At 31.7% G+C, this 10887-nt stretch overlaps 1 pseudogene; it reads right to left on the bottom strand.

Moving 5' to 3' along the window:
- Window positions 1-3758: 3758 nt before the first annotated feature.
- On the bottom strand, window positions 3759-8873 carry LOC149203364 (uncharacterized; annotated as a pseudogene).
- Between the last annotated feature and the right edge of the window lie 2014 nt (window positions 8874-10887).

Below are 10887 nucleotides of genomic sequence, written 5' to 3'. Positions count from 1 at the left end.
AATGGGTCAAATGGTTGCCTCTGGCTGAATGGTGGTATAACACTTCCTTCCATAGAGCAATAAAAATGACCCCATTTATGGCACTTTATGGGTATCAACAACCATCCATCACATCATATTTAAGAGAAAATTCTAAGGTTCAGGCAGTGGAACATCACATCGAACATCAACAACAAGTCCTCCAACTCTTAAAGGATAGCCTCGTGTTGGCAAAAAATAGAATGAAACAACAGGCAGATCAACATCGCAGTGAAAGAAGTTTTGATGTAGGTGATTGGGTATTCCTACGGCTACAACCATACAAGCAAATGTCCCTAAAGCAAGCTAAGAAGGATAATAAATTATCACCAAAGTATTATGGTCCGTACAAGGTGTTGCAAAAGATTGGTACTATGGCATACAAATTGGAGCTTCCTACAGCTTCTCGATTGCACCCAGTTTTCCATGTTTCATGTTTAAAGAAGGTTATAGGCGACAAGCTCCCAGTTCAAACAATATTGCCAGAACTTGACGAGGAAGGAAAAATTATATTGGAACTGGAAGCAGTCATAGAAACAAGAACTCGACAGCTATGAAATCGATCAATTTCAGAGTATCTTATCAAGTGGAAGAACTTATCTGCTGAAGATTCCACATGGGAGGATGAGAATTTTATGCAGAAGTATCCAGAACTACTCAAGCATTGAGGACAACACTTTTTTGAAGGAGAGGGGCATGTTGGGTCCCTATAATACTAGTGATTACCCCATTACTATTGTAGTTATACCCGTTATTTATATTGTTGTGCCCCTATTACCCCCATGTTGTTATTTCTGTGCCCCATGGAATCCCTCTATTGTTATTTTTGTGGCTTTATATTATTGTTGTTAGGTCGGCTGGATTATATTATGACTCCTTAGACTCCTATATATAGAAAGGAGGTTTTGTCATTTCAATCATCGAACAATTGTTCATTTATGTAATGTAAAGGAGGTTTCCCCCTCGAAGAGGCTGAATTCTAAGGCGTTGATCTATATTTTCTATCTTTTCTTGAGTTGGTTTCATAACAGAGCACTAGAGCAACATGATACATGCAAAGGGTGTACCTTAGCAAAGTACACGAAAGGATACATGCAAAGGATAATTTCCAAGTCTGGGGTTTTTCTTCTACCAAAAACTCTATGTAACTTTCAAAACTCATAAAAAACACTAAGACAATGCTTGTAAACCAGAAAAGGAAACCATGACTTGACCTGGCCTTCCGCAACCAGAACTAACTTTCTATCAAACACTTGGCAATGTGCAACGTATGGGTCATGGTTGCAACTCTGAACATAAGGGACCAAAAAATTATCTTAGGTTTAACAAGAAGGGCCATTACCTTCTCACATAGTGGCGAGCTAAGAGAATGAGACTTGTCCCACGTGGATGGGAGAGCGGCCTATAGTATATGGATTTGATTTGTACGGAAGGTAGTTGTAAATGGACTAGTTTTGTAACAATGCAAGGAACATTGTAGGTTGGCTTGTCGCTAGAGCACTGCCACAGTGTCAACGCAATAAAACCAAAATCATTACATGGTTGAGAGAAAAAAGTATTAAATATTAATGTGGATGAAATTCAATTATAAGATGGCTTCCCCTTAGGTTAATTATATAGTAAAATAAATTACACTTTTCTACATGATTTTTAGATAGTCATTTTCAAATAAATTATTAATTTTAGGAATCTCTTAGAATTGAATAGAAAGAAGTGAGTTCACCACACTTTTATTCAACCTTTTAAAAATCTAATATTCTTGAATTAAAACTTCTCAAATTGATTTAGTTTCTCACTAGAGTATGCTATTGGTATCAAACACTATTTTAGTTGCGCGTTGCCACATCATTTTGTCAATTAATGCAAGAGCATTTGGACTTACCAAGCAATGTGATTGTATGTTCACATGTTGTGGTTAACATGAGATGAATCTCATTGACCTAAATGGTCAAATCAATTCTTAGTAGAGAGGGTTGGATCTGTCAAATTTATCTTTACATCAATTATTGTAATAATTAGAACATTGTATTATTTTTAGAGGCATATTATTATAAAAATTTAAGAGGCATATTATTATAAAAATTTATCTAATAACGAAATTTACAATCAACATAAATCATGGATTATATAAAGATTGCGTTCTCCATGTTTACAATGTTTAACGACTTGAAACAACAATAGGAAGGTATAGAAATATTATATTTTTAATCCAATGGAATATGCCTCTTAAATTTTTGTGAGTACAAAACTTTCCCTACTTTTGCTTTTGCTTCTTAACTCGATATGGCTCTCACTATTTCCATTTCACTAAAGGAAGAAATAACCAGTCCATCTATTAAATTATCATGAGAAAAATGAGAGATGCCTCCGTTATCCAACTTAGATGGTGTAGTTAGTTAAGTTAAGTTGTCAAATTTGAGGAGTAATATTTAGGGGAAAGCCATTTGGAATAAATTATTCCAAAGTATTGGTGACTCATAAAAGTTTTGTTATCAATTTTTAAATTATTTTCTTTTTCAAAAAGAAAAACATATTATCAATAACAAAATTTTAAATTTAATATCCAATTTCATCTTCCAAAATCTATTATCCATAATAAAATTTTAAATTAAATAACCAATTTCCTCGTTTAAAGTTTTTAATAAGAAATATAACTAAATTATTTAATTTTAATCCCATATATATTATTAAATGACTTTTATATTTTTAACATTAATTAATTTAACAATCATTCAATAGCATCATAATTTATCATCTATTCATTATAAATATTTTGCTTCATATAGTTTTTAAAATTATTCAATTTTAAATAAATGATATTACAATTAAATTCTAACTTATATTTAATTTTTTTTTAATATTTATATTCTTGGAATCATTTAATTAAAAAAAATCAAGTTACAATTATATATTTGATAAACAAACCAACAATATTATACAAATAAATTTAGAAAGAAAAAAAATATTGATTGCTTCGAAGGTTGTAGTATCAGAAATACCCAAGGGTGGAAATGAATCATATAGATGCCCCATTATCTTTAGAACAAGGAAAATGATGTGGCATCAAATACCAAGGCATATAGAATAAGGACCTTGAACATTATATGCTAAGCATATGGTCAAAGGTATGCTTGATTTCACTCTAAATTTCCATTTCTATTAGTATTTCATGTTCTGTAAACACAACAGAGTAACATTATGTGGATATACTATTTTATATTGAGAGGAGATTTCTCAAGATTCACATGGATTTTTTCTCTCCAAAAGAAATATGTCCTTAATAAATTTAAAGAATTTAAGGCTCATGTAAATAGTCATAGAGAGAATACAATAATAATGTTGAAGAAAGAAGATGATGGAGTGTTTCACGAAAATGAAAGAATTTCATAAAAAAACATGGAATATCAAGGAAAAAGAATGCCCCATACACACTTCAATGTAATGTAAGGGAGCTAGAGAAATAGTGAAGAAGAATTAATATAAAACGCAAGGAGATTTATCAATGTGTTGGGTTAAGACATAAATTGTAGGGAAAAGAAGAAAATGCATACTGCATGTTACATTGTAAAGTGTTTTTTATAATAAATCATTTTCCAAAAATACATGACATTATTTGTAAGAAAACTTTAAATTACAAAAATAAACAAGCCAACCAATTATATATTTGATAAACAAACCAACAACATTATACAAATGAATTTAGAAAGAAAAAAAATAGGAGACTGGTAGTGATCACAACTCTAATGTCCATATTTCTAGAACTCCCACTCGCTACTATCTACAACAGCATATACATAGTAAGGTGTAAAATAAAAGTACAAATGAATCTTAAAAGTAAACATCCTCTCTCATTGTCCAACCAAAGATAAAGTGAACAAAAAAAAAGGTAACCATTTCCTTAAAAAGATTCATGTTCCCATTTCAAAATAATTTCACTCTACTAAAATGCAGCCCTAAAGATTGATTGCACAAGAAGGAAGTTTAGAATACATACTTAATGGGTAGACTTTTCTTGTCTTAAGCCACTGACTTATGCAGTGAAAATCAAAGGCATGATTACAAACTCCTGTTTCAAATATCAAAGAAAAACATATAAAATTTTCATAACCTTGAGCTTAAGTGAATAATAATAATACATATTTTTAACATACCCCATGAAACTATGCATTCTTCAGTGGTCTCAGTTACTTGATTTGCCTAACACTCTATACCTATATGTACAGAAGAAAATATAATAATATTATTTTCAAATTTCATATAATTTAGTCAAACTGATTCAAAAATATCCCCAAAACAATCCATTTTCTCAGGTTTCTACCATTAAATTGTATAATTAAATCATAGTTACAGAGATCCATAATGTGGTTACTGCAAATTGCACAATTATCGACCTGGATGTTTGCATGCAGAAATGATTAGATTAAAATTTTCTTAGAATAAAATAGAAAATCATTCAAGTTAAACTAGAAGAGAGACATTCATGGCCATTTTTATTTCTGGTGTTTTATTTCTTTTCTCCTTTTGAACAAAAATTCTAATCCCCTCCTCACTAATGGTAACATAATTTTCAGCTTCAGTTTTGACATCTACAAAAAAACATGTTTAGCTTTGCTAGATTGAACCACCTTAGGGATTCTTTGATGATCCCCTGTATGTACTATTGCAGTGTCATGGATTATTGCTTTTTGCTTCCTTCTCCTTTCTTCTTTTGTCTATATATGGAGACTGTTGATCACATTAATAATATTTGGCTCTATAAAATAAATACCTTCCAACATCATTGAAAGACTCTTAGGAAAATCCTATCAAACAAAATAAAATATGTCAATGATCAATCATTTATAAAAATTTTAGTGATCCTTACAATAATGCATAACATAAATATAAATAAACATGCTTACAATGTTATTTGAAATGTTGGATGTGATTTCATCACACAATGGTGTAGATTCTTCATATGTGTCATACTTGACCTTTTAGAGACGATATCTAACATTTTCATGTGTCTTGGGCAATTTTCCAAGAACATAGATAGTGTCTACATTCGGCACCAAACATATGTCTGGTACTCTACCCATCACCTCATATGGTCCACCAAAGTTAATCATACCAAAATATAGATAGATATGTGTACAATCATCTCTTTCAATATCTTTAACATGCAATGTAAAATTTATTTTATTTATTTCTCGTGAATTGCTACATTCAAGAATAATCTTAAATGTACTTGACGAGCCGTTTGCTTGACTTTTGTGATGCTTTTCAATTCAAGTATGTTCAATAGTATTCATAGAGTGTCTATGTGAATGTCTCTTGAAACAAAGACAACAATTCCATCATATATATATATATATATATATATATATATATATATATATATATATATATATATATCTGTGTGTGTGTGTGTGTGTGTGTTAATTAAAAAAACACATATGTTAATTAGAAAAATAAGAATTTATTTAAATATACATATAAAAATAATCTAAATTTAATGTTAATTTATTTTTAAACAATATAAATTAAATAAATTATAAAGATATTTAATTTTTTTCAGAAAACTAAAATAATTTAAATATAATTTTTTTAAATTAAAAAAAAATAAAAGATTTTTTTTTTAAGAATGATACTTATATTGTTTAAGTAAATAAATAAATATATAAAAATCAATAAATGGATTTATTTTTTTGACATGGAAAAGGTTTGGTTTTTTTTTGTGAAGGAATTAAAATGCCTCCCAAACAAAATAGCGAAGATTGTGGGATTTCTTTAGAGTTTCTTGAATGTGCGATTAAAAATAAAATTAAAAAATTAATATATTGTTACTATTATAGGTTTAGATTAACTCTTGGAGATAGTACTAGAGGATAATCGGTTGAACGAATTCATTGATAATGATATTCTGAAACCAACAACATCTGATGCTAAGGACCTAGAAGAATAGAAGAATTGTGTAGCCAAGGTGCGGAGAACCATATTGGAGGGAGTACAATATCATATTTTCTCAAATCTCCATGGGAGATAGACTCTACATGTAATGGGGAAAGCACTGATAGATTTGTTTCATAACAGTAGTGACCACACGAAACTAGTACTTAAGGATGAACTTTGAAATATCAAGATGTAGAAGAATGAGAGCATTCCACCATACTTGAGTAGGTTCACACAATGTCATGAAGAACTTGGTAAAATTGGTGCTATTGTAGCAGCAGATGATTTGGTGGGAATATCCCTTCTAGCCCTTCCTGAGAGTCAGCACATCTACCAAGATTCAACGAATGGGAGGAAGAAAATACCAGATTTAGAATGCTTATGGTATGATTTGGTACATGAGGAAATAAGGCGCAATACTAGAGATGAGACTTCATCCAATTGTGAGGATGAGGAGAACTATGAAGAAATTCTGCAAATTCTCTACAAATCTTGCTCTTAGACCATATAGAAATGCAATATACCAAAGAAAAATACTATAATTTGATTCTACTATCAAACTTGTAGAAGCTTAAAGATTGAGAAAGATCAAGCTGAACACATATAACCAGAAGAAGAAGAATCAATACACATGAAACACAAAAAATACTCGGGGGAAAGCCTTAGCTGAAAACCCCACTATCTGTGTTATCATACAAGGTGGAAATATATTAGAATTATATAAAGCCTTAGCTCTCAGATCTAGCCAGCGATTAGTACAATCCTCTTGGATGCTCATAGGAAATCAAAGCTTCTCACAAGCCTTCCTCCCTGCCCTCCAAGCTTCTATTTCCTTGCACAATTTTCCATTAGCGATCCTATTGTTACCAAGTGTAACACTAATCTCACACCCTGTAAAATTGTGAAATACTCAAGGAACTTTAGTCCTTTTGCATGCATGAATTTCTTTTATTGGAGAAAACATGCAACTGATAGTACATTGTCCTTCACATTTAGACTATCAAATTGAACAGAATACCAATTCGAAAGGTGGAAAAGGCAACAAAATTAGTGATTTATTCGGAGGTGTTGATAACATTTTCCAATTAGCATTTAAAACTGGAAATGTTTGGAAGTTGATTGATGAAATTTTTAGCATGTGGGAAAACATTGGCATTAAAAACCAGAAGGTCAAAAAGTTTAAGCCATTGATATGTAGTAGCAGTAAATCAGTTCCTGAAATGAAGCAACTTCTAGAAGATATGACTATCACACCGTGGAGAGCAACGAAAGGAGTGAAAGGTGAAAAAATTGTCAAAACAAGATTATCTCATGTGAGGTCGGCGGAATTATGATTGGAGGAAATGTCTAGGGAATTTTAAAAGTAAGTTTGTTGAATTATTTTTATTTATTTCTAGATTAAAGTTTTCTTTTAAATAAAACATGTTGTTCTTGGTAGTATTTGTTATAATTATCATTATATTAACTTTTTGTTACTTTATCTATGTAGTCACAAAGCTTACATGAAAATTCAAGAACAAATGGTTAAATAGTTGAATGAGGATAGTTGGGATGATGTTGGATGCAACTATCTAGATTCAAGCTCTACATCAACATTAAAAGCTTTTTATCTTGCATTTAAAAATGTATCTTGATTTATACATTCATTTTTATTCATCTGTGTACTATTTTTAATTTATAACTTACACATATATTTGTTTATTTTATAAAAGATAAAGAAAGATGATAATGGAGCACCGGATAGTTTTTGAACCTTTATTAAAAAAATAAAGATGGAAAGACTGAGGAAGAAACGTATTAAGAATGTTGAACTTGATCCAACTCTAACTCACTTCATTTGGAATCGGCTAGACACTATTCAATATCAAGTAATACAAGAGATCACTAGACAAATATATTAGATATATATGGAACTCCTGTCAGATTTGATTAATTATGAGCCATCTTATTTTGAAGAGGTTATTTCCCAATGGGTTTGGGTAGATTCCATGGTGAAGTATGACTCCATTTTGATAAATGATGTTTGGGAGCTTGCTGCTAGACATGAGGGAAAATATGTTATTGGCTACATGTGGGTGTACAAGGTGAAACATGTAGCTAATGGTAGTATTGAGAAGTACAAGTCCAAATTTGTGGCCAAAGGCTTCTAATAGGTGGAGGGAATAGATTATGAGGAGAAATTTTCCCATGTGGCAAGATACTCATCTATCATGACCATACTCTCATTGACAGCACAGTTTGGGTGGAGGATCCACCAAATGGGTGTGAAAACTTCCTTCCTCAAAGGAGTGGTTTAGGAAGAAATTTACGTAGATAAAACTAAGGGTTTGGGACATTTTATAGGGAAACACATGTGTGTACACTCATAAGAGCCCACTATGGTCTTTAGTAGGCACCTCGTGCTTGGTACAAAAATAATAATATTATTTTCAAATTTCATATAATTTAGTCAAACTGATTCAAAAATCTCCCAAAAACAATCCATCTTCTCAATTTTCTACCATTAAATTATATAAATAAATAGCACATACAGAGATCCATAATGTGGTTTCTGCAAATTGCACAATTATCGACCTGGATGTCTGCATGCAGAAATGATTAGATTAAAATTGTGTTAGAATAAAATAGTAAATCATTCAAGTTAAATTGGATATTTTTAGTGAGAAGGATTCTTGTCTGAGAGACAGTTTGAAGACTGGTGTAAAACGACTCTGTTTTGAATAAATAAATAAATGCAACAAGTAAGGTTGGAAGCGCATAATACCCCATGCCCAGAGTGCAACAGCATTCCATTTCTTAATTTCGAATCTCTTATTCTTGGTGGAATTAGTGCATGGTGCCACAGCTTGACTACTGGAGCCCTCTCCCTCTCCTTCTCCTGTAGACTCTTGGATCATCCTCCTCTCTGCGTCTCTTGATGCCATCACGCCCTACACACTTTCGGGTGGTTTAAACAATTTCAAATCATGTGTCAACGAAACTCAACACAATATCACATATATATCAGATCGCAATATATTTATACGTGCCCTTTGGTGCTTCAAGTTTTTATTACGAATGAGCCGACCATAAAAGAAAATATGACTTTCTTTCCATTAAATCAGGACTTTCTAAAAAATTGATTTTATTGAGTAATAAATGTTGATTTCTTTATTGACATAAATTTAGGTAACAATATTTTTAACGGGTATTTATTAATTTTTACAATAAACTATATTTTGTTTATTTATTAAAAACTTGCAATATGAATAACTCTCTCTATATTTATTGTAATTTATCTACCAAATTATTGATTTATTAACTATATGTATTACTATATTTTGTCTTTTAATTATTTTCAATAATTAGTTTGAATAAAATTAAACCTAACCATTTTAGTAAATATTATTATTTAAAATATATTAGTTTCATATTTTTTAAATTTAAAAAATAATAAAAATTTATTAAATCACATTACAAAATTATTTATTCGTTGATGTATATTTATGGTTAGTATCTTTAATCATCAACCATTAATTAATTATTGAACCGACCATGTAATTTTCAATGCAAGGTGGTATTGAGTAGTAGCTACATGTCCCACAACCCTAGAAATGATATAGGGAAGAAGGCATGCATAAGTCATGATGAAAGTTATGATTCATCCCAAGTAGCCTTGGCCATGGTTGGGGGAGGAAACTCAATCGTCAAACCATAAATATAGCTTCTAAAGGTAAAGGGACGGGAATGGGGTTTTGAACCACCAATTGGACCTTTTTGTGGGATGCTTTTCCTTTAAGAGAAAGTATGGAGTCCTCGAGAAGTTTTTTAGCAATAGATTTGGGTCATAGTGCCATGAAAATTGTTTTGGGGTTGGGCGGATGGATGGAGGTGTGGAACCTAGCCCTAAGCCCTAAAGAAATTCTTTAGGAACCTATGGATAATAATGTTAGCTCAAGCATGGGTTTTCTATCCCAGGACATGGCTATGATGGAAGCATGGACTTTCAACCACAAAAAAAGCTTTTATCCATCTAGGCCAAGAAGAATGCCTTGAAAAACCACACATGGGCTCTTAGAGATGTGTTTGGCTTGTGATTATAGATCCCATGCCACTAAGTGGTTTTCACTAGTACTTATGTCTCATAGGACCCTAGAAATGATTTATGGAATAATTTAATGCAGTAGGTCCCAAAAAACAATTGAGGTGTCCAAGGTGGCCTTCACCATGATTAGGCGAAGAGTCTCAAGCCTTAGACCCAAAATATAGAGATGGGGTTTGAGGGATGATCAAGGGAGAGAGAGAGTTGGAGGGGAGAGATAAAGAGAGACAGATCAAGAAGAAATACATAGGGATATAGAGATAGATATGGTTTGAGGAGAGAGAGGGAAGAAGAGAGACATAAAGAGAGATGAAGGGAGATGTATAGAGAGAAATAGTGATGGGGGAGAGAGGGAGAGAGACAATGAGGGAGGGAGGCAGGAAAAGGGAGAGAGAAAGAACGCGAGAAAAATGGAGATAGAGAGATGGAGTGAATGGAGATTTCATTATTTTTGTGACAAAGATGTCCCATGTTTTGTCTCCTTCCCTGCAAAGGTTATCGAAATGACCTATACTCGTCATTTTTAATTCCTATAAATAAATTTAATTGGAAAAAATAACACTGGTTTGATTTAAATTTCATAATAAAAAAATCCTCTAATTCATTTTGGTGTAGAATGGGAATATCTATTCACTTTCTGTTGAAACTGTAGCAAGAAAATCTTAGTTTGACTTTGCCTTGGTCAAACTAGAGAAAATTCGAATTTCTATTTCCACATAAATCTTGGAGGTAGTTAACTAAGATGACATGGCACTTGTCACTCAGTTAACTAATTTAATTCCAGTCGAGGAAGCTTGAGTTCAGTTCAGTATGTTTGATTGCTAATTTGCAACAATCTATTTTAGTTAATTTGAGTT

The sequence above is a fragment of the Pinus tabuliformis genome, chromosome 2_1, assembly GCF_031772625.1.
Source record: "Pinus tabuliformis cultivar Carrire ecotype Pingquan chromosome 2_1, CPIR1, whole genome shotgun sequence".
Taxonomy (NCBI): Eukaryota; Viridiplantae; Streptophyta; class Pinopsida; order Pinales; family Pinaceae; genus Pinus; species Pinus tabuliformis.
This window is presented reverse-complemented; position numbering and strand designations above follow the sequence as displayed.